The following is a 25,641-nucleotide window of genomic DNA, read 5'->3' as shown; positions in this document are numbered from 1 at the left end:
TGCTTTCCTTCTCTCCTTAAATGAACTAATACATATAAATAAGAATGTTGACTACTATTATTTTATCACTTGTTTTATTATTTACTTCTCTTCTTTCCTTACATTCTTTCTTCAAATAATTGTGTGTATCCCTATATTTTTTGAGATGCTGCTTTCTTTCATCAGGAAAATTACAATTGATGGTGACTCCCACCTCTCTGAAAGGGGCCCCAGATGATACTGTTTCGAATGTGCACTGACCCCCCACAGTGTCACTAACTGTCCCTCGCAGTGCTCTGCTGGAGAATTTCAGCCAGATTCATTTCATTCTGCCTGATCCACTTTGTGGTCTATTTCATTAAAGTGCAAGCACCTAGATCGATTATTGTTTGTAAACAGAACATTAAGATACCCGGGAATTCTGTCTTTATTAAGAAAATCTAATAGCTACAGGTTGAAATTGCTATAATTTAGTAAAATCAGAAATGGGAGATATCTGTCCTTATTTCCAAAAGAGTTAGCCAACAGTAAGTAAGGGACCTTTGAATATTGAATTAGTTTATATTTTAATTCTTCTCCAAGGCCAAACAGATATGATATGAAACTCTTTAACTGTGCCTCAAGAATGTGGTTTTATATACCAAAAAGATTATATCTAAATGTTCATTCAGTAACTTATTAAAGTTGATCTAAGAAAGAAAATCTTACCTACCTTCAGTGTTTCTTTATGAAGCTACTATTTTCGAATTCTGTAAGTTGGGCATTTGTTTTTAAGTTAAATATATTGAGTGAGTGCAAACATTTTACAAGCTGGATATTATTTTGACTTAAACATTTATGCTGTGTAGAGCTCTTCCCTTCTCATTTCTACCTATCGAAATCCTATCCCTCATTTTCTACTGGATATTGCAATCATTCTGGCTTAAAGCAATCTTTCCCTCCTTTGAATGCCTATCATTGCACTTGCCCAGGTGACCCCCTATAACATTTATCACACACTGCAGACTCTTATTCTTAATACATCTTAATACATCTAATTTCCCAAACCTAAATGTCAGTTTCAGAACCTTGTCTGGACACATAATTCATTCAGCATTCACTCCACACATGTCAATTGACCACAATGTGCAAGAGCTATGCTAGGCACTGGAGATTCAGTGGTGGAACACCGATATGACAGCAGCCCCTGCGGAGCTGATCTATAAGGTAAATAGGTTAATTAGGGTCAAAAATATGTATCATTTGCAGTAACAAGTGTAATGTGACTATTGTGAGGGTACTGCAGATACTTTTAAGGAAGGATCTAAGATTCTGTATTTGTTGGTAAGCAAACTTACACCTAGTAATGGAATTCCAACTGTTGATGTGTACACTTTTGCTACAAGTAGGATTTTCTAGTTTCTTCAAGTAGCTTTGAAAAAGATGTGTGGCATAAATAAATTTCAGTAAATCCAACGTTGTCTTTTCTAGGCTCCTAATGCTAACATAAGAGAAATAAATATTTCATATCCATTGCACATTAAAAAGCATAAGTTTGAAAAAGAAAGTTATGATTAGTCATTCAGATCATCAAAGACCATCTTAGAAGTAACTGTCTTTTCAATTTATACTGTAAATTAAGCTCAAGTTCATGACTGAGAAGAAACCGCCCCCCAAAAGCAATGAATTAGGAATAGCATGAAATAAGTATAGTATAGACAATATAATGTTTTTTTAAAATTTTTTTAAACATAAATTTCTGTTCAATATGGCAGTCTGACCTTCCTAAAACATTCATAAATTAGAGAAAACCATCTTTAAAGGTATAAAACAAAGAACATAAGAGTCTAACAGCAAAAGAAAAATCTTGAAAACGTTCTGGATGTTAAAAAATGGATGGAATAGCAACCGACGAACCAGGGAAGAAGCAGCCACTACCTAGAATATGTGCAGAGATGACTATAGGTAAAGAGGAGGCCAATCTAACCTGTGGAACCTGGAAGTCCCAGAATTCAGAAATAGCAGGGTGAGAGATGATGAGTGTGAGATCTTGTCAGAAATCAGACTGGCTTCATATTTTGCATCAAATAAGATGTGTTCACAGAGATGTTCACTGGCCACTCCACTGAGACAGCCAGATGGGGAGAAATACTGAGTACTTTTAAATTTCTGGGTGATGGGCACTCAATTACATTAATAAATTCCAGTGCAAATTTTATATTTCTTATGCATAGAAGCTGTAATAACATGTTGCATTTAAAAATTATTTGTAAGCTATATTCTAACATGTAAAGTCCTCTTCTAAAAGGGTACAACATGCTCTTAATTACATAGTCAATTTAATGCCCCCAGCCCACTGTGTAGATTATAGGCATTTTACCATTTCTCAGACAAATATAATGAAGGGCCTTCTTTAGAGATATTGCCAAAATTGGTTCAGGGAAGTTTGTACAGTCATTGACACCCCAAAACAAACAACTCTGAATTTTGGCAAGTATGTGATCTTCAATAAAATGGCCAGTTTCCCAATCACATTTCATTAATCGAACTGCCAGTAAATAAGACACTACCTGTGTTCAGAGAGCTATCAGTCAGCTGTTTTAATATATTCTAGTTATAAGTAGAAACCAAATATCACTAATAATTTGAGAAAAGCCGACAACATGAATGGGAAAGGCCAAGGAAACCAGTCATAAAAAAAGAAACCAGTCATTCCAAAAAGAATCACATGAGCTCCAATGGAGAAAACATTGGCTACAACTCAGGAAAGTAATAAAGGGATGTCTCAGTCTGTTGTACAAACATCTTGGAGATAAGTTTGTCAAGACTGGAGTAGAAAATTGGAAGGCTCATGGAGGGAGATTTTAGACAAATAGTAGATTTCAAAGATTTAATACCATCCTTGAGAGGCTGCAAAACTTATGGAGGCAACGAAGACATTTAAAGGAAAAAGAAAGGCAGTGGGAAACTCCAGGAAAAACAAAAAGCTGTACAAAATGAAATATGGTTGTGCAATAAATAATATGTACATTGTCATAACAATTTAAAACCTTTATTGACTTTGAATTTTATATTCAACTTGTAAAAAACTACATAAACTTAACTTTATGAATTAAAACAAAATGTATCAACTTTGTTAAGACAAATACAAAGAACTATTTTAGTGATAAAACGTGAGAGGAGAGCTAAAGTGTAAAATCAAAGAATATTATCTGTGGTTGATATATCAAGAAATACGTGAAAACATGTTATTTAAAATTAAAAAGACAAACAACATAGAAACCAAAAAAATAATGATAAAACTGTATTCGGGGAAAGTTGTGGGAAATGGTACAGGTAAGCTATATTTGCATTTCTCGTGGCAGGAACTTTATGACAATGTCTAAAATTAATAAAAAAAAAAGTACAAATCTATTATTTAGCAATATGATGATAATCTCTAGAAAAGGAAAATCAGAAACAGTTTAAAATATTTAAAGTGATTCTTTAAGAAGGGCTATAATGGCAGTAGAGAAAATTAGGACAGGAAATTATGGCTTTTTATTGTAAGTCATTCTGTACTATTTTCTTAACCATGTATATGCTTTACTTTGATAAAAGTTAAAAATATTCATCAATATGTAATTAAATAACATGTAATTATATAACAAATATATTATTACAAATAGGTAGATAGGTAGGTAGATGACAAGACTCCTTTTACAGGAAAATTAACAACCAGATTAAAAAGACAGTCTACTCTCATTTCAAGCTCCCTCAGGCCCCTGCACAAGTCTTCCTTATATTTTAGCCTCTTCCAATTGTGACATTCTTAATACTAACAAGACAATACTTTTGGTGGGGGCAAGAAGAATGTTTGAAAGTTTATCTCTGAAATACAAAGAACATAATTGTTTGGTTTCATATTAAGGGTAATAGAAATATCTGAAAATATTGGGATGGGAAAAACAAGTAGGGATGTTGTAGAAGTAGCTGGAGAGCATAACCTAACTGAACACTGGCATTTCTGTTTTCAAAATAAAGTCAACGCTGCAGTTAGGATACAATTCAATCCTATGGTCTATGTCCTACATAATAATAACTGATATTTATCATATACTTATATTAAGTAATTTATGTACATTAATTTAATCATTACAATTCCCTGGGGTTAGTATTTTTATTATCAACCTATAGTTAAAATAACTGAGTCTCAGAGGGATTAGATAACTTGCCCAAGGTCTCATAGTCAAAAACTGGGAAGTTAAGGATGTGATCCCAGCTCAAGCTGACACTACAGTTCATGATATGCTTTCATTTCATTTGTTCCTTCCTTCCTTCCTTCCTTCCTTCCTTCCTTCCTTCCTTCCTTCCTTCCTTCCTTCCTTCCTTCCTTCCTTCCTTCCTTCCTTCCTCATTGACAATATGAGTGTAGTTTTTGGATTCTTGGAAGCACCTGCTATTTTCTGAATTTTAATTCCCGCGTTCTTATACTTCTTCCAACAAATTATGTAAGAAAAACAAACACCCCTCCCCCCACGAACAAAACAAACAAAGAGAACAAATTATATAAGCATCAATTTAACACTGTTTTGTGTGAAGTTCTGCATAATGGCTAAGAGCTCAGTCTCTAGAACCAGACTGCCTCCATTTGAATCTTGGCCCCACCATATACCAGTCATCAGCATGGTGCTGAGCAGTAAGTTAACCTCCCTGGCCTTCGGTGTCCTCACCTGTAAAATGGTGTTGACAGTCCATGTCACAGAGGGTTTTCCTGGAAGATTGAATGAGATAATCCACACAAAGCACTAAGAACAGTACCTAGCATTGTAATCTTCTGGAGTTTCCAAGGAAGTTTAGTTTTCATTTTCCCCATTTCCATCAGTTGGAGACTTTTAAAAAGAATTTTATGATAATGGACTGCTTAACAATTTTATTTCAAATTTATAATATGTATTTAGTATTTTATTGTGTTCATTTCGTATTTTTCATTTAAGAGCACTTATAATTTGGAACTCATGATAGGAATCACTAAAAAACTGCCACTTCTCCCATTATTCCAAATAGTCAGAGACATTGAGTACTCTGCATATTTATTCATTCATTTATTAATTCATTCTTTCTCAGTCATATGCCAGGTATGCTGATGGGAATAAGGTGAAAACATACCAGTGTTCTAACTCTCTCTACAAAAAAAGAAGGCAAAATATGGTACCCAAACTGGTACTTGATCTTCTGTCTTGTGTGAATGCTATCTGTGGTAGGAATTAAGATAATGGTGTCTGGAATTCTGAATGTGCCTTTGTTAAGTCACTTGTAATCTGTTAACATTTAACAATTAAATGGTTGTAGACTAGTGCAGCAGAATGGTGCCAAAAATCCTGTCAATGAATGCAAGAGGATCTTAAGCAGCTTATTGAAATTAAAAAAAAAAAATAGGTAGAGTTTCAAAAATGGTATTCAGTCTTTATTCTGTGATGAGAAAAAAAAAAAAGATGCCAGTGCTTTAATTGCAAACATGATTTCCTAAAGCATTCTAAGTTTTCCTTGGAGACTTTCAGGGCCAGGGATTGACTATCCTTGTGCCTGCTTGTATAGAAAGGGGCTTTGACAAAAGTGGTATGTCTGCTGGCACAATTAATCATTTAATACCTTGTTCTAATTGAAAACAGAATGCAACCCCGTTCAGATGATGGAGCACCTACACTTGATCTGTCTATGGCTTGTGCAGTCACTGATATTTCCAAGGGCAGTCTTGTGATTGTTGAAATGGAAACTAATTTCATAGACTTGGGGCTAAACTGAAAAAATAAATGTTTATTTTGGTAATCTGCTGATTCCCAAAAATTTTAGCTCAGGCTATATAAACTCAGTGTCAGCCTGGAAATAAATGAGTTTAGGATTGAGAATAGAGGTGAGATTGGAGGGAGAATGGGGAGAAACAGAGAAAAGGTTCTTTATTACTGGAGAAAAAAGACAACTTCAAGGACACTATCAGAGAGCATACTCTCTGCATAGTTCTTGATTTTTATAATCATTGAAATGAACTAACTATCTTCCAGAGAAAGTTATAAAGTTGTCAAAGGTAGTAATTCACAACGTTAATAGCTGGAGGAAAATTTTAAGCTCTTTCTGGGGGCATAATATTATAGATAACACCATTCCTGACATCTTCATTTCCTACAACTAAATGGAGTGCTGTTGAAGAAGTTACATAGCATTTGGTGTCCTTAAATTACTTTAAGTACCAACCGTTTCATCCGTGCAAAGGAATGTAAATGCGATGAGTACTGGGTTTGTTGTGTTTTTGCTTATAAATACTTTCAATATAGGTCAGTGGTTCTTAAACTTTTTTGAATTATGACTCTTATTGGGAACCTAGTGAAAGGTATGACTTCATTTACAGAAAAGTAGACATATGCATAAAGATACACAATTCTTTATATCCTTCCTATATAATCATGGAAGCTTAGACTGTTAGGGATGATGAATCAGATTAGGAAGTCCTCCTAGACAGTTAAAACATAGAGTAGACAATTAAAATATAGACTAATTGTATAAAATAGCAAAGAAAATGTTTATTTTGATATTAATACTTATTTTATGTAACTGTAAAGTACATTGAAGTAAACTATTTCATAAAACTACAATTTTTGAACTGTAGATTATTTAGACCAATCTTCAAAATTAACAAAGCTGACACCCACTAAGGAGAAAAGATTTAATCAAGTTCATCTAGATAACTTCCAGCAGAGAAAAGGTTATATTATATTCCATGCATATACATATGTGTGCTAAATTTTCTGCCTGCTATATGAAAAGCATAGATTTAAAGGACAAATTTAACTTTTAAAAGGGCACCATTGCTTATCAATAATATCTATTCTGACTTATCACCCCAACATATTAGGCGTTGGTGTGTAGCAAAAGGAGGAATTAAATTCAGAAATGTTCATATTTATATATTTATTAAACCAGGAAACATAATTGGTGTAAATATTCATAATATCCATACATTTTTTAAATGTCCCCCATTTCTAACTAAATTGTATAAAAATACATATTTATTTTTCCAAAGAATTTTGGAAGCAATTCATTTTCATGAAACTTGAAATTCAAGAAGAAATTTCAACATTCCAGGGAAGATTATTTGAAAATAGAAATACTTGTGAATTGTTAAATTGCTCAGTTTGTTAAAAATCAAATGGTTTCAGTTCATGAATCAGATACAAACAAGTAGAACAAACAGGAAATAAATTAGGTGCTATTAGGAAGGATTTTACAGTTTTATTGTAGCTATGTTTGAGAACCTTCAGTGAAGTATGGTGGGGGTGTGGGGGTGAAGGGGTGGAACTGGCCGTGGCATCTGTCTCTGCTTTGCGTGGCACTTGGTCTGTGGCTCACACTGAGAAACCCCAGACATTGATTTTTAGCTTTTCCTGTTGAGGCGTTGTTGCCTCCTCTGGAACTACTATTGTTTTAAAGCACCAGTGGCACGTCTAAGAACTGTTCCAACTTCTACACTCATCCTCTACCCTTAGAAGCTTTGGGCAGGGAATGCTGTTTTGAACTTAAGCTCCTTTCAGAAGACTGAATTCTGAAAAGGGTTACTGCCAGGTGATTAATTCACACTGTGGAGGCCGTCAGCATCACCCCACCCCCCCCCAAACAGCTGGTGTCCACTCGTGGTGCTCAGGGACGACTTATTACCTCCGTTGGTGCACTATGTCACTCTGGGCCCAGAGATGGGCTCAGTGCACGACTCCTCTCCGCCCTCCACACCCTGCCAGAGATTAAAGGGTCCAGGTTCTGGGAATTTGGCTTTGAGCACAACTCATTTCAAATAACTTGAGTACGCGTGGCCGAAGGAATCAAAGACCCAGGGCCCAGTATCAGCGGGAAGCTTCCTGGAAGTTCTGCCAACTTTGCTTTTGTCCGTTTTCGGACCGGCTCTCTTAAGCTCTCTCCTGAGAGCTAGAGAGGATAAAATTGCCTCCCAAATCGCAATGCTGGGAAGGGCAGGCTCTGTGAGATGGGGAAGAGGCGCGTGAGTCAGACACTCCCGCACTCTCCTCCTGGTCCAGGCCTAACTCGGCCGCGCTCGCAGGGTGGGACCACGGGAAATGGGTGAGAAGTGGCGCATTGAGTTCTATATTCTTGCTTCCGCTAGAGAACATTGCTTGGGGGCTATTTTTTGTTTTGTTTTACTTTTCCCGTTGTGTTGGGAACCATGTACCTGATTTTATTTACCCCCTTTCCCCCAACTCATCCTCTTTGCTCTTTTTCTGCACCCCTACCTCCCATGATGAATGCACGTTTCAACTCTCTTGACTTGCCTCCACTGACGAGAGCCCACCTCCTCAGTTTGCCACCTCTGACCGCCCGCCCCGGAACACCGGGGTCATACAACTCGATTCCAGGAATGGAGTTCCTCCACGTCTGGGCATTACTTTGTGATTTTTCCGCCCACCACGGATGAAAAAGTCAGATAGTAGCCACTATCAAGGGCACTACAACAGCCTGGGAAAGGCTGGGCAAATTCTCATTTTATCTCAAAGATTTTTTAGGGACCCTAGCCCCTTTTCTTCATCAGAGCTTTACACTTCACTTCTGGTATGAATTTCCAAAAGGAAGGCAGAGGATAGAGGAGAGACTATGGAGGAAAAAGAAGAATGAATAGGAGACACTCAGATTATATATTTATTTTATATAAAGAAATGACACATATGTAATTTTAGATTTTCTTCTGAATTAGAGTTCTGCGGCTATAGAAAACCTATTTTAATACCCCTTCTCTCATAACGGCCTTGATTGCTTAAATTGCTTCTAATTGGTGGCACACATTACTGGAGACGAAGGACGCATGACAAGCAGCCTTCAATTCTTCTGCAGATTTAGATAATGTCTCTGGATGAATATCTTTCCGATCAGGAAAAACTATAAAACTCTTAAACTGCCCAGTTTTCCTAAGGGGTTTGTGCAATAAGAGAGAAATGTCCTGACCATCCCACAGTCATGCAAATAGATGGCATTTTATAGAAAACACCGCATAATAACCAGTGCCTATGTTTTCCTCCCGGTTCTGGCATGGGACAAAGAGTAAACGTTTTCTAAAACCACTTTGCCTTCGTTCTCTTATTTGGCACTTGTAAACGTTTTCAGCAAATCTCTTTAAAACATATACTTTAGCCACTCCCTCCCACTTCCATCCTTTCGCCCAAGGCTTGGGCGGCTAGGAGCGCCCCTGAACCGGCGTTCCAGCCCCGACAGCAGTGAGCAAAGGTCATTACCACGTAGACCCGCGCGTCTCAGTACCTCCGGAGAGTCAGTGACTGACATACCCTGGGGCGAGGAGTTTTTGGACCACTGAGAAGTGTAACTCCAACTTGAGTATGCTGAAGGCGAGGTCCCATGGGAGGGCTGATTTTTCTAAAGTGCTCTCCGGCCGCTGGTAGTTAGGGCGCCTCCGGAGAACCAATGGTGGAAATTGAAATATTATGGTCAACTGAACAAATCTGACATGGAGACACACATCTCATCTCGCCAAACTGCAGTTTCTCTTTTCGCATTATTTCGAAACAAACAAGTGCATAAATAAAGTTACTAGTTGAGGCCAGAGGAAATGTGCCAAGAGAAAATGTCTCTTTCTGTGGCCACTTTAGAGGCACCGGATTTTCCTTACCATTCTTTACGAAAAGAAAACCCTAAAATGGCGTGGGGGAAGCCCCTTCAGGACACCTTAAATTGCTCATAGCAGAGTCCTGGGCGAGGCCAGAACATCCCTAGGGTAAGGATGCATGTGGGTCCTTCGAAGGGAAGCCCACCCAGGTCACCTGCCTGAAGGATAGGGTGTGGGCGGTGCCCTTGCCTTTAGCGAGTCGCTTGCGCCTTTCCCGCCGTGCTCATGCACAACTTTTTCCTTTATGCATCAAAGTGAGAACACCTCGATTTGGGATTAATCTAACACTTTGGGTGCATTAAAGGCCCACTGCTACATATCTTTACATTTTACATTGGCCTTCGGAATGAGTTCATTAGCCCTATGAAGAAAAACTGGGGCAGTAAGAAATTCTCGACAGTGGCTTTCCAAATTGGTTCTTGCAATAGGCGTGTGCCACACCCCTGCCCTTAGTTGGGTCTCCAAATACTGCTGGAACGCCCTGGCTGTCCTTAGAAGGTCCTCGTGCAGTTGCCCCTCTGCTAGTCCCTTGACAGGGAGGAGTCGCAAGGCAGAGAAAAAACATCACGGATTGGGGACACTGGCAACTTTAAAGGGTCAGGAAAAATCCCTCCTGTTTAGGGGATGCCTTTGGGCGGTAGTTAAAAAACTGTTAGGCAACATCAAAGCTTCTTTTAAAAAGGTAGCCCTTGCGATTCAAACTTGATCTCTTGGCTGGCAAAGAAGCAATTGCCTGGAAACGAAATTGGCATTCAAATAGGGTCAGGTAAAGCCTAGCTCCCCATGCCACATTTTGGGCCCCAGAAGGGCACTTCTCGTCCCCACCCCTTTTGGAAAGAGAAAGGAATGGGAAGAGAAAGAGGGCAGAAAGGGGGAGAGGAGAGAGTGCAGAAGAAAAAGAAAGGGAGAAGAGGGGGATATTTAGCAAGTTAAGAGGTTAAATATTTGAACAGATTTGTAAATATATAGACAGCCCTTGTTATTTGGAATGTGTAATAATGCCTTTTGTGGTGCCGTCTGGCTGGGAGACGCTCCTTAGTACCTTCCTCCCTGGGAAATCAACTGGAAAGCTCATGAGGTCTCAAAACAAAAACAGGGGCAACCGTCCTTGGGGAAGGGGAATTCTCCCTCTATCCTGCCTTTAAAAAAAGATAAGAAAATGAGAAGAGAAGAAAATAAAGGAAAAGCAGAATAGATGAAAATGTTTTATTTTTCTTAGGTATGGTTTTCAGGAGCATCCCAGAAAGCATTCTTCAGGCTGAAGTAATTTCAAAGTACTGTTTAAGCTGACAAAATCTTTGTTATCTATTGTGCATCCATTATTTCTTTGAACCCAACTCTCTTGTCTGACAAGCCTCTGTGTGTGTGTGTGTGTGTGTGTGTGTGTGTGTGTGTGTGTTTAGAAAACCTGGAGTTCAATAACAGGTGTTTCGGTGGCTGAGCAGGGCGGATTTCTTTACGTTTTCCTCAAGTTAGTGTTTTCTGGAAAACTACTGAATGCTGTTGATGGCATCTGTCCTTTGCTTGTGCCCGTGGGCAGAGGACACAGGCTGTGGGTGTGTCCCGCCTACAATCGCGCGCGCGCGCGCGCACACGTGTGTGAATACACGCATTCTTTGGTGTGTGCCTCAAATGGAGCCATTTTTTTTTTGCCAGTGTCGGCGTCCTGCATATATTAGTATTATGCAAATGCAATCATTCAGCTTGAATATTTTTTGGAGGGGGTAGGGATAAACCATTTAAATTCTTCTCTCGTATTTTCTCAGACGTCTTTCCATTGCATGTGAATTCATTTGTATGCCTTTTCTGAAGTCCGTGTGTGTGTGTGTGTGTGTATGTGTGTGTGTGCGCGCGCGCAGGCGCGCGCGCTCGCGTGTATGTAGTGGTTGTTGGTGGTGTGCTGGTCAGTGGGTGTGTGCCTCGGCGTGTGGGAGAGTGTGTATAGCCTGTGAACACCTTGTGAGTGATGTGTTCTCTTTGAGTGTCCTGTCTACACCGCTCCCGCCACCCCGGGTGATTATTATGTACGTCTTTACATATGTGTGCCTATTCCTCTGCCTACTGTATTGTCTTTCTCTATAATCCACACATTTCATATGTATTCTCTTATCTTTTGGCAAAGTGCCTTTTTTATTCCTCGAAGAATATTTATTGATGTGATAATCTGAAATGAAAAGTGGTCTCCCATGAAGGAGATGGAAGAGAAAGGAGTGTTCATCTTTCTTAATAGACGGGGCAGAGCCAGTTGACTGGATCACAGGGTTTCTCTGCACTTTCTGCGTGTGTCTGTGTGTGTGGGGTGGGGGTAGGGGCGCCGAGCCGGGGCGGGGGAGGGGGGGCTGGAAGAGAGAAAAGAGCTTTTAACAAGAACAAAGATGGAACATTGCGCCCCCTCGCGGCAAGGCTTTATATTGCGCAGACCTGGCCCTCTCCGGCTTCTTTAGCCAAATAAATCCTGTAATTTCCTCCGTTAAACCATTCAGAAGCCATCTCTCAGACCCAGCCCCCGGCCACCAGCCAATCACCACGCGCCATGCAAATCACCCCTTCCGTTCTCAAAACCTTCGTCCGCCTTCGCCCGGCTCCTGTCACTCGCTCCAGCCGCATTCCTCCTCTCCCCACCCCCTTCCTCCTCCGCTCTCGCCTGTGCAGCTGCCGGGGAAGAGGGCAGTGCTGGGTGCCTCATGCATATGCAGATGTCTTCCTCCTCCCTCCATCTCCTCTTCTCCTCCCCGCCCCCTTTACTCCCACCTCCCGTTCTCCCCGTTTCCCCGCCGCGTCTGCGCGCCTAGACGTGCAGTTCTATCTCTGGTCGCAGGCCTCTGTTTCCCACAAGGAGGCTTACGTGCGCTCTTGGAACAGGCGAGGGAAAAGGGGAAAGTCACTATCCTTGAAATCTTCTCGAAGGTCGAGTTTGAGGATTGCTGAGCAGGGGCGAAAGGCATCGAGAATGCCTCTGCGGGGTCTGCAGGAAGGTTCTTAACGTAGAATGATTTTGAAATGCTTTTCTTCTCCTAAACACCAGATTAATTTCTCTGAAACACACATTGTACTGGTCACGTCCAAAGGCAGGATGATGATAGATGATTTTGTAAGCTCAGAGCTACAGTGTGTATTTGTCTTGTACATCAAGGCTACACAGCTCCTTAAACTGCAAAGAATTGGAGATGAGAACAGAAGGCATTAGATATATTTAGTCGTATCAGGAAGAAAGAAGTGGGGGCGCGGGGGGCTAGGGGTTGGGGAAAGGATGAGTGGTAGCTCAAGACCTGCTAGAAGTATGCAGTTTAGTGTCAGCGTCTTAACCAGCACAGGTGAGCAGACTTAGACAACACAAACGGGGACCTGTGAAAAGAAAAACCAAATCCTTGAAGACAAAAAAATAAAAAAAAAAAAAGACCTGGGAATAGTAGGTTGTTACTATTATTTACATCCAAACTCTGGTTTACTGGCCTTTACAGACACCAGTGAAGGGTATTCAAGCTTTGACTACTGCTCTGAACTGACCTTGAGGCACATTGAGGGGAAAAATGTCACTGGAGAAAATTGCAGTTCATATAGTGCTTTGAGATCCTCCAATGAAAAAGCAGGAAAATTGTGTAGTGACCTTGTTTCAAAGTTGTCTACTTCAACACAGGAATATTTAAAGGACTTTCTCGTGAAACTGACTCAGTTCCCCCTCAAATCTTACACCACGGAGAGCACAAGATTTGAAATAATATTTTGTCGGAATTTTTTATTCAACATATTTTTATGGAGTGCTTATGCATGCAAGGTACACAGTATCATCTTCCATTATATGCTCTTCCATGATATGCCCTATGATTCTCAGATGTAGTGGAAATTACAGGAATGAGAATTCTCAGTTTGTGCCTTGGAGTTGCTCATCTTCTTACAGGAAGAAGAAACAAAGGAACATGGAATCAGCCTAAGTATCTGTCAAGAGTACAATGAATTAATATATGGGCATATTCCTACAGTAAAATACTCTGCAGTAGTTAAAAATAAATGGATGGTTTTGAAAGCAATGTTGGATGATAAAAACAAATTGCAAAAATATGTTATTAATATAATATTAATCTATGTTAACGTAAAATTTTTAAAAAGCTCTCCAAATATAAAAGTTGTATAAAAACTTATAAGAGAAGGATACATACCGACTTCAGAGTAGTTACCTTTGGGGGGGAGATAAATCCTTTAATGATATGGATTTTAGCCATATGCACAACATTTATTTCCTTTAAAAAATAAAAAAGAATTAGAAAGATGAGGGAATATAGAGAAGTATGGAAAGGCATTATGAAAGAGGTGACATTGAAGCTAAGTTCTTGAAGTGATAAGCAAGAATTTAATAGGATTATTCAAAAGAATTCTTTTTGAATACGTGAGAAATAATTAAGCTTTTATACTTTTTATGTAATTTTAAATTTACATATAGGAAAATTCTCTTTTGGGATATACAATTCTATGAGATTTACAAATGCAGAGTCATGTAACACCTCTACAAGCATGAAACAGAACAGTTTTCTCACCTCTGCTCCCCAAATCCCTTTGTGCTATCTTTGTAGTCAACTTTTGCCCTTTGTAGTCAACTCCCCCCATAACCTTAAACTCTGGCATATACTAGTCTTTTCTCCATTTCTACAGTTTTGCCTTTTTCTAGAATGTCATATATTGGAATCATACAGTATGTAGATTTTTGCCTTTTTTTTTTTCATCTGGCTTCTTTCATGTAGCATAATGAATTGGATCATCTTGGATATATCAATAGTTTATTCTTTTTGACTGCTGAGCAGCATTAAAGTGCATGAATATATCACAGATTGTTTATCCTTTTATCAGTTTAAGGCCATTTGAGTTGTTTCTGGTCTATAGTTTGTTGATTTCAGGGACTGGACTCACTGCTGTCCAGTGAGTGTTGTCATGCATAATGTTGATCTGTGAATGGTTGCTGTATTACATTGGTAAATGTGTTCAGTTATTCCCCCTAGAGGCTAAATCTGTAATCTGTTGTTAAATACTGTGTAGTGTTGAGCTAGGTAAAACTTACCCAGCCAAATTTATAAAAACACACACGTTGTGTTTTTTAACTAATTTAGTTGTAGTTAATACAATAGGAGAGACTAACTAGAGATATTGATAATCAGCATGTATGAATTTATATGTGTGTGGCTGATGACCTAGATTTCTAATTCTGAACATTTGTGTATTTCCAAGTGTGAACTAAATAATCCCTAAATCCTTATTGAAAGATTGACCTTTTTTCTTTAAGGTCCTTCTTCTTTGCTGGCAGATTGAGTTCTCACTTATATAACCAATCTAAGAGTTCTAAACACTGGTAAGGATTCAGAGTAATTCCAGATCTTGCTTTATACTGCCAATCCTCAAGGGTTCAGTTTTTTCTTGTTTGATTTCCTCTTTTTTCTCACTGGGACCCTGAGAAGCTGACAGTCGAGCTACACAGAGTAGGACTTCAGTTCAGGAACAGAGTAAGTAAGACTATGAGTATATAAGCATTTCGTAATGTATGCCTCAGAGTTCCAAAGTCAAATATCAATTGTTTGTGAATTATCTACTACTCAGAGCCTTATTTATTTATTTAAAAAATTTCTAGCCCTTTTGTGGCAGTCTGAAAACTGTCTTTGTCAAAGCAGCTCTCTTGGTACAGTAGTTCCCCATTATCTGCAATTTCACTTTCTGCAGTTTCAGTTACCTAAAATATTAAATTCCAAAAATATTAAATGGAAAATTCCAGAAATAAGCAATTAATAAGTTTTAAATTACGTGCCGTTCTGAGCAGTGGTGAAATCTCGCGTCATCCAGTTCTGCCCCACCCAGGACGTGAATCACCTTCTGTCTGCGTATCAATGCTATCTACGCTCCCCGCCTGCCTGCTTAGCAGCCATCTTGGTTATCAGGTTGACTGTGGCGGTATTGCAGTGCTTATGTTAAGTAACCCTGATTTTACTTCATAATGGCCCAAAGCACAAAAATAGTGATGCTGGCAATTCGGATATGGCGAAGAGAATCCCTAAAGTGCTTCGTTTAAGTGAAAAGGTGAGTACATTACAATCAGATATTTTGAAAGAAAGACCATAGTCACATAACTTTTATTACACCATATTGTTATAATTGTTCTGTTTTATTATTGGTTATTGTTGTTAATCTCTTACAGTGCCTAATTTATAAGTTAAACTTTATCATAGGGAAAAACATAGTAGATATAAGGTTAGGTACTATCCATGGATTCAGGCATCCGCGCGGGATCTTGGAACATATCCCTCAAGAATAATGGGGAGACTTCTGTATTAACATGCAAAATAGGAAGGCGAGAACTAAGGAAACTTTCATAGACAGACTACTTTTTGGGTGTGGTTTAGGGTAGAGAAGAGGGCGTTCCCAGCTATAAAGAGTGATACCAGTGTTGTGGTCAAAGGAATGCTATTTCTAATCTGAGTTCTATTGCTGAAACAGGTTGTTTTTCTAATTTAAAATTGTGTCCAGTTGCTACATGTTAGAATTTGCATGTCATCCTTAGTTTTAGTCTAATAATCAACATCACCATCTGGCAAGGACACTAGAAACAAAAGTTTCATCTAGCTAGCCAACTAAAGGAATAGTTAGTAAAATAAGCACTCAGAATTTATTTTGGATAAATTCTTAAATAAACGTTAAAGAGGTTATTTAAAAAGGGGGGCGGATATAGTGCTATATTTTAGCTTTGTTAAGGGCTCTGTGAGACCTTGGAAAAAAGTCCACTTTATTTTTACGACAATTTTCTCATTTATAAAAGCGCAATGGAATAAACATGTTGCTACTTACGATTTTAAGTTTCCCCCAGTAAGAAGCATTTTATGAGCCCGAGGCTTTACTATTACAGGTTTCTTTCATTAATCACGATAAGTTGTATTGATGGTGGGATCCACCATTTTCCTGCTTAATTGTGACACACCCAAGCTTCAGTTTTCTGGTACACTTGAAGATTTTGAGAAAGTGGCCATTCTCCCCAAGTAACTGACAGCCCTTTATTCAAATAAGATAATTTAGAAGCATGTGCCTATAACTTTTGTTTTTATTGCTGCAATTTTATTTAGTAAACATGCCCAAACTAAGCAGTGCTAGCCTGTGAAGATCGTCAGTCCAGTGACTTTACAGCTGTTCTCCCATTAAGGGAAGATCATCTTCGTACTTTGTGCTACAGATAAATTGGCACTGCCTTAGTTCCAAGACTATGATTTCTAATAAAAAATGAAACTTACCGATGGTAAAAAAAAAAATGAAAAGAAACATTTTTCAAATGACCACCAATTCTGTGATTGTGAATTAAGCCAGTAAAGCTTTTTCTCTTCCAGGCATTGTCTTTTAAAATGAGATTTTGTTCAACAGTGTTATAGTACCGTAATATAAATCGGTGGCTCTAGCTTTTTAAACTTTGGTTTTCTCTCCTATAAAACGGCATAAGTGAGTGCCTTATCATAACGTCAGAATAATGACATCTCAAGGCCTGTGTGCTGCATTCACAAGCAAGGAAAGTCGCAGAACAGGGTTGACTCAGCAGTACCTGACCAGGCTGCTTAATGCACTGATGAATACCATTGCCCCATAGGAATTAAATATAGAGGTGCCTGGAGCTTGTGTAAAGTTCTCTGTGCCATTTGAAAAACATACTTGAAGAAAATAGGCTGATTTTTAATTTTAATGTTTTAGTCATCGGTTTAAGTACATTTATGGTTTGCTTTGAAAAATGTCAAAATGTCAACAGATGTCCCAAGTGGATAACATTTAAAAAAGATTAAATTTCCTGCATTTAATATCATCTCAAAAATGTGGTCATCAATGCCTACAGGTTCATTGGTTAAGACAACCCATTCAAATGACTATTAAAAAACATCTAACAACATTTTTTATTTTCCACATTGGCCCAAATTCTTACTAGAATTCCAGCAAGATAAATTTAAAAGTTTCATTCTAGTTCTGATGCATTTAGGAAGGGCTCCAAATGAAGTTCCTGTCTGCGAAATGGCTAAAGGACACTCTGAGAAGAAATAATCTATTACCTAATGGTATTAGTGTTCATTCAGTATTGTACAATATACCTTTGTTTAAATGTAGCGTTCATTATACATTTGTATACTATATACTCAACAATTGACAAAATATTTTCACGTAAATTCTCATTTCATGTAAATTATAACAACCTTATAAGATAGACTGATGATAAAAATTATTATCTTCATTTTATAGTAAAGGATACTGAAGTTCAAAAATATTGTAAATAGCTCACTTTATGGAGTACTTCCTTTGTGCCAATCAGTATTCTAAGAACTTTATATATTTTAATTCATTTGAGCTAGTAGTAGCTGTAGGAAGTAGATATTATTATTGTCATCTTTATTTTATAAATTGAACCACAGAGGTACAGAGAGGTAAAGTAACATGTTCAGAACTACACAGTGAGTAAATAGTGGAGTCAGATGATAATCCACCCACTCTGGTTCCAGACCCAAGTGCTTAACCATCATTTTCTGCCTAGCCAAAGTTCAGTAACTTACCCCAGGAAATTTGGCCACTAGTGTTAGATCTTAAATTAGAACATGTGTCTCTGACTCCCAGCAAAGTGCTTTTCCATTTTGCATTTGGTTGTAACTTCTCTCACTACTTTTTGCTTTATTTCACACTACATTTTACTGCCTTATGTACTTCTCATCATCCTCCTAATGGAATGTGAGCTTTCTTAGTATCTGCAAAAGAGGATGATTCCTTTTACACATGGATTGTATTTAAACCCTCTTTTATCCCTAGACGGACCATGTACTTTAATTCTCTTGTGTCTTTATCCAAGATGTCTTCTCTGCCTAGAATGCTGTTCTCCTTTTTACTTGGAGAATTACACTCATGCTGCAGGATAAAATTCAAACATATTTCTTGATAAAGCCTTTTATGATCTTACAAGATAGAATTAATAAATCACTCCATTAAAATACATACTTTAATTTAACAACAACAGTAACAGCTAACATCTACAAAATGTTGAAGTGCTTCAATTCTGTTACTATTGATGAAGATGAGATTCTGAGGCTTTATGTAACTTACCCAAGATCACTTGCATAGTAAATTTTCAGACAGATCTGTCTAACATTAAAAGCCATAAACTTAACCACTTTGCTTTGCTTCCTCCATTGATACCACATATGAGTTTGTATGTTTATGTATCTCTTTCTCTTCAGTAATATAAACTCCAGAAAAGCAGTTATTCGTTTTGCATTTTTTGTGACTAGCACAATGTCTGTACTATAGAAGTTGCTCCATGAGCACAATTAAGTCTGAATGGATAGCGTATGTTTCCCTGTTCCCTGGGCTACATTTCCCTCACCTGGCGCATTTTACCTCATGCTCCATATCAGGATCATGCTAGTTTATTCCCCCATATTACTGACTTCTAAAGTGATTATTCACAAAATTGATCATCTTGACAACTGTTGCCTGTGAGAGTCTTTATGTAACACCTTTAGTAGGTATGGTCAGAAAGTAATGGTATAGGCATGGTTTATGCTACAAAACTTGGGTTGCAGGCACTGTTTTTTGTTTTATACTTCTGAGTTGGCTTGAATCTTATCTTTTTGATAGGCATAAATTTCAGTATCACACCCACAGAACACTTCTTCCCCTCTTCTGGATTATCCAAGAATTCTATGAATTTACAGAGTCCCCAAAGAAGTCCCCTGACTACTCTGGTCCCAGGAAAACTCTCGTGCTCTGTGTTGTCTGGGACCATCTTGACATTGCTTCCTGTCAACATGCTGTGCTGCATAGAGCTCTAGGCCAGGATGTTCCTTTGAATGAGAGTGATCTTAGTCCCATCATTAGAGTTCATGTACTATCTAAGGACTCACCATTAATTTGCCATGCTAGATGATATCCACTGTCCCACATTCGACCCCTGGATATTTAGGAGTCAGCAGTCTTCTCTTTCTCTGGCCCCAAACAAAGGATCCATTACTTCCTCTAACATTAGAATTTGTTAATTGAAGGGTCCAGACCATAAAAAAAGTAAAATGTCTATTTACTTTCACAGTTTGGAAACATTTTCCTTCCTTTATGAAAATTCCTTCTCCCAAGCACAGGTTGAGAGACTTCAGGGTATCTTCTTGCTAATGGGGGCAATATAAAAGCATCACTTAGATTTCATCAGATTATCCTGTTAATTAGTTAAGTCTTCGGTGGGGTCCTCAGTTTAAAAAAACAGTAAGGCCAGAACTCAACTGTACACATATAAGAGTTGCCCTTTTTAAAGGAGTCACTTGCTATATGTTATAATATACATGCCATGGTTCAAACATTTTTTTGAATTCATCTTCATGTTTTCAGAGCTTACAGCCCAATCTTTTTTATTACTCCCAAAGAGAGCAAATATTTATATTTGAAAATTGATTTAATTTTGGAAAGAGCCCAATGTTATTTGATTTAGTTTTGTGAATAAAATCAGCTCAAAAAGCTGTTTTTTGTCCAAAAGGGGGTGAAATTATAAAATAATGACACTGATTTTGTGAGTCTTACCAAGTCCAAAAGGGAATTTCCAAATATAGTGTTAGGGATGGAGTGTCAGGGAAATAAGTCTATAGCTTCTAAATGTGATTACACTAAGAATGACACAAATCTGAATATAAATATTCTGGTGTACTTGTGACCGGCTAGGCTCATTACTGTCTATGAAGGTAGCATTTACATATTATGTTTAAAATTCTTGCTGAAAATATCTAACAGTAGTAGCCTGGTGCTTCTTAAATTCAGTTTGAACATCCTCTAAGTTTATTAAAAATGCAGATTCTGATTTAAGAGCTCTGATGTGGAGCCTGAGATAGACCATTTCTAAACAGCTCCCAGGTGATGATGGTCTAGGAAACTCTTTTTGAGTATCACTGCCCTAAACTCTCTAAATAGCCCTGTCAACCAAGTTAAATCTTGGTTTGTAAATGGATATTGCCACCCACATTAAACTACATGTGAATTGGTTTGTTCCTTAGCAAAATATTTGTTTGTGCTCATGTACATATGAACTTTGCCCTCAGAACAGAGAATTTTCTTTGCACTTTATCAATATAGAAGCAGCAATGACCCTATGCCATTTTCCATAGATTGGATGTTTTCTTTATTCAAAATATAATAGAAATTTCTATGAAAAAAATAATGAAGTAATTTAACTTTTCAACTTCACTAATTATTACATGGCAAATATCACATGAGAAAAAGCAATGTATATTTTGATATATTTAAAGCTGTTATTTCTGATTTGACAATTTTTGAAACTGATGTAACAAAAGTTCTCTTGCTAGCTAGCTAAAAACAAAATCCTGTTTCACAGGTAAAATATAAACAGTTAAGGTGAAAAATGGAAGACTTAATTTCATAGCTACAAAAACACAACTGTGAAATATAACATTAATGTAATAAAGCTAGAAGCTTTGCATGCTAATAATGGATAGTACAAATAAAGATGTGAATTATTTTGTTAGAATTTTCTTGTGTTTAAGTACCTTCATTTAATGTTACCTGTTTAACTGAGAATGTTCTATGTTCTATATGTTTTACCACATATGCATCTATTGAAGTCTTACTATGTGTATCTTACTAGGAGTTAGTGATACAATGTTGAATATGACATTAAGTCATTTTTTCAAGGAGTTTTTTATTACATAATAGGTCCTGTGTTAAGTATTTTTTGAGTAAATTTTTTATGTTATAAAACTTGTGCATGCAAATTGGCAAAAATATTAGAAAATGCAGAAAACAATTACAAAAAGTAAAATATGCATTATTAAAAATTTCACCACCGTTAACATTTTCATGTTGTAGTTTAAATTTCCATTGACCTAAGTATTATTATTTCTGGCATCTTGGTGTACTGTATTATCTTTTTAAACTGTTGAAATAACTCATGCTGGCTAGTGTCAAAGGTATATTTCAGTTGAATTTTTATACCTATGTTGGCCTGGACTGATTTTGGAAACCCACAATAACTGTATAGATGGTGTGTGTGTGTGCATGTGTGTGTTAGTGTGGAGACTGAGGGTTTTCTCTGGGATTAGCTCTTCTTTATTATATGATGGCCCCTTTAGACTGGAGTAAGGATCTGGAGAAGTAGCTGAAATTCTAACTCTATGCATTAGGAGGCCAGAGACCCTTTATAATATAACTGAGAGAGTTTATATTCTAGGAGTTACTCATGTGCACATTCCATTCTGCTTCTCAGTTTTGTGATAAAATACTTAGATTGTGATAATTTGGATTGGAAGTGGTGGGTGGTCTATTGACCTGATTCTTTACTAAAATCTGTTGCACATTTTTATTATTTACACAATACGGTACACGAACTACGTGTTCTCCGTTTTTTTGAAATCTTGAATTCTGAAATTCTGTGACTGTTTATTCAAATCTTGCAGAATAAATAGATCTATCTTGGTAGATACCTTCATACACCTTTGATAATAATCTTGGAATCAAAATAAATGTAGTGTCATTTAAAGTCTACAATTTAGAATAATAATCTAAGGCAGAAATTGACGAATTACTGCTTGCATGCTAAATCTGACCCATTGCTTATTTTTGTAAATAAAGTTTTATTGGAACGCAGCTATACCTATTCCCTTATGTATCATCTATGGCTGTTTTCAAGCTTCAATGGCAGAGTTGAATAGTTGTGACTGAGACTGTATTTACTATCTGAACTGTTATAGAAAAAACTGTTAGCCCCAACCTAGATTAATGATCTTTGGATTAATCAACATGCTTTTCTTCAGCTACTTTGAGTATAAATTAGTATGATATCATAGTTATGATAACAGGAGGTATAGATATGAGAGTATGCCTGGACCAGATAAACCAGCTGCTGTTTTTTTTAGGGCTCTTCTTAAACAGAATTTACTTAATTTCCAGAGGTCAGCTGGATCTGCATTAGGTAAATGTCACACCTGTTGTCATGAGAGAAACTAGGGTATCAGAATGACACTCTTTGAGCCTGGAAGAGTCATCTCGAACAACTCAGGCAGGAACATTTTCAATTAATGTGGGGACCCTCTATAATAAAAACCAGGCCAGGAAAGCCACGAGCTTTTAATATCTTAAGGTTAGAGGTATTATTTCACAAGAAATAGGGGTCAAAGTCATGTTTATAGATGATATACATATTCCTCGTGAAGATTAGACAGGGCCTTGATCAAGAAGACCAGATCATAGAGTCTCTGGAAAAAAATGAACCCCATCTGTGATAAGAGGTATAAAACTTCAAGTATTTAGGAGGGAAGTGAGTTGCAACATTACTGGTGAAGTGTATCCTAACTGACCTGACTCAAAGGAAGCTTAAGTAGAGATAGACTTCTCTGAATTATCAGTGAAGTCTGAGATGGCACAGTCTGCAAAAAGATGAGTCCAGGCCCAGGAGTCAAGTCTCCTGAGGGGAAAAGAGGCATGTCCTGTGCTGAGAGGGCCTGAAGATAAGATGGTTGAGAGAAAGATGATAGAAAGGAAGGCAGACTGTCCACAGGGAACATCTTCCAAAGGCTAAATAGGGAGACCTTGCCCCACTAGGTGCGTCAAAAGATCTAGATAAGTGTGGATAAGTGTAGACTTTAATGACCTCAAAGTTTTGGATCCTGTGCTGTTTTGGGACACACCTTGAGTCGTTGGTAAAGAATGCTAAACTATTCATCAGAATCTAATTTATACCATTCTGAGAAAAGAGTTCTGCAGTGAATATCAGTCTGAATTTGAATGCGTACCAGTCTGCACATTTGGAGACTACCAGCAAAGGGCTCCTAGCCTGAGCAATCAGGGGCCCCTTCCCCCAACTTCTCCCTCCTCTTCTGGGCAGAAAGAAGACTCCTGTTATCTTTTCTAGAGAGCCCTAAAACTGTTAACCTGATGGGAAATTATCAGATATTTAAGGTGATTGGAACTGAATTGAGATTTTTTCTCAAGTAATTAAAGATTTAAAAGATTATTGGAAATAATTTTCAAGAGAAACTGAAGCATCTTGTATTAGCAATAAATAGAAAATTTAACTTTTTATTTATTCCTTTTAACTTTTTTCTTGTTGTTATGGCATTAATTACTCTGATGCTATCATGAATAATGAAAATATAACAAATCCTTTTCCTTTTGAAAATATTTTTAAAATTATTTTCTGAGGTTCAGATGATTTGGGGGAAAAACTAAAACTGAAATTTATTCAGGTACCTGCTTCCATTTTCCTTTTGAATCTCTCTGCCAGCTGGGCCAAAGTGATTAAGCTGACAGTCTAAGTGTAGGTACCTCCTACGCACTCGTGGGATCAACACACTAGGCAGTGTCTATTGAAATGTCGATGAGAATTGTCCCAGATGGTTTCTGGGCAGAGGTTGAGCAGTCACTTATATTGTTTTATATTTAGGTAGATGTTGATCCTTAAATAACTAATCAATTAAAACATCAATTTAATGAAAATTAGTCAAATATAATAGGTTATCAGGAGGAAAATACTAGGCTGAACCACATAAAATTGCTGATATTTAGACATCTTGAACTAAGAAAATGGCAATTTTGTATGTTTCAAGCTACTATATACGGTCTCTTGAACTTACTTTCCCTCTATTTTTATTTATCCTACTGTAGTTTTACCAAGAGAAAAATAGGTATTCCTTTCTCCACTCCTGAAAGAAAAATCCAGCATAGTATTTCTAAAGATCTTAGATGTCCTTACTGGCTTTCTTTTACTGTTCTTTTGTTTATCAGATCCACAAATGCCCTAAAAGCAGGAAGGGATAGAAGCTGATTTTTAAGTTGAATTTAAAAGGGGAATAGCAGATTTTTCTGGTGCTAGAAGAGGCTTCCCCAGAATAAAGAGAAGGGTCATGGGTGACATGATATGTGAGGAAGTAGACTGGGCCACCCTGCTGTGAGCTGCCCTGTTGAGGTGGCTGGACCATTCAGACAGTGGTGAATATATGCGTAGGTTCTGGTGTCTTTGGGGATCCGTAGAGACACACCGCCATACTCAAGGTTTGGAAATTGCCTTTGAGTGAATGATGTGGACCTGGAGAACAATGCACTCAAGAGTGGTGATCTTTCCTCAAATCTTTTTTGGACTATATTCTTATATGAGCTTGGGAAGGACTCATATGGCAGGATTTAATTTGAAATTTTTCCTCAACTTCAACATATATGAGCAGAGCCAGATTCATCAGATCTCTCTTTCTTTCTCTTTCTCTCTCTCAGTCTCTCTCACACACACACACACACACACACACACACACACACACACACACACACACACACACACACACTGTGTTTTTGGCACCAAAGTGTCATGGAGAAAAATTATGTTTTTTTACCTGAATTTGGTACTGCACAGATAAAACAAGTGATTGACTGTACTTTTCATTTTCCAAGTAGTTACTTTGCATCATAGAGACCCAACTTATACTCATCCTTTTACGTGGCTTTTACTACATGAGAATATTATAAAATTTATTTTCTGATACTCTTCCTATCCCAGTCTTCTACCCTCCACCTTTAAGTGCAGAATAAAAAAAGAGGTGAGAAATTCAACTTGATATAATGCTGAGCGTTCTGCAAAGAAACCAATAAGTAGTTGAATGAGTGATAGAAGGGAAAGAATTTGGTTTGGGGTTTATTAGCACACAAAAATCACCTATTCCACCATTTAACAGTGCATTGCTTCCTACTTTTTCATCTCTTTAGATGAGCTTTAGTGCATAATCTTTTTTCTAATGATGAATTGGTTTTAATTTTCTCTTGAAAAAAAATCTGTTTTTCTTTAGTTTTTTGAATTCTCTCTCTCTCTCTGGTACAAAATTCTTTTCGAATTTCTTATAATGTTTTTCAGTGGAGTTAACAATTTATTCTATTTATCCTTTCTATCCGGCCATTAATGAAGGTTAAACTGGGCACAACTCTGAGTGTCAGAATGTTCTATTGGCTATATTTTGGTGACACAAGGCTTTTTTGTTTGGGTCCTTGGTTTATGATTC

This window comes from Pteropus medius, unplaced genomic scaffold (assembly GCF_902729225.1).
Source record: "Pteropus medius unplaced genomic scaffold, Ma_sr-lr_union100, whole genome shotgun sequence".
Lineage (NCBI taxonomy): Eukaryota > Metazoa > Chordata > Mammalia > Chiroptera > Pteropodidae > Pteropus > Pteropus medius.
Note: the sequence above shows the minus strand (reverse complement) of the source record.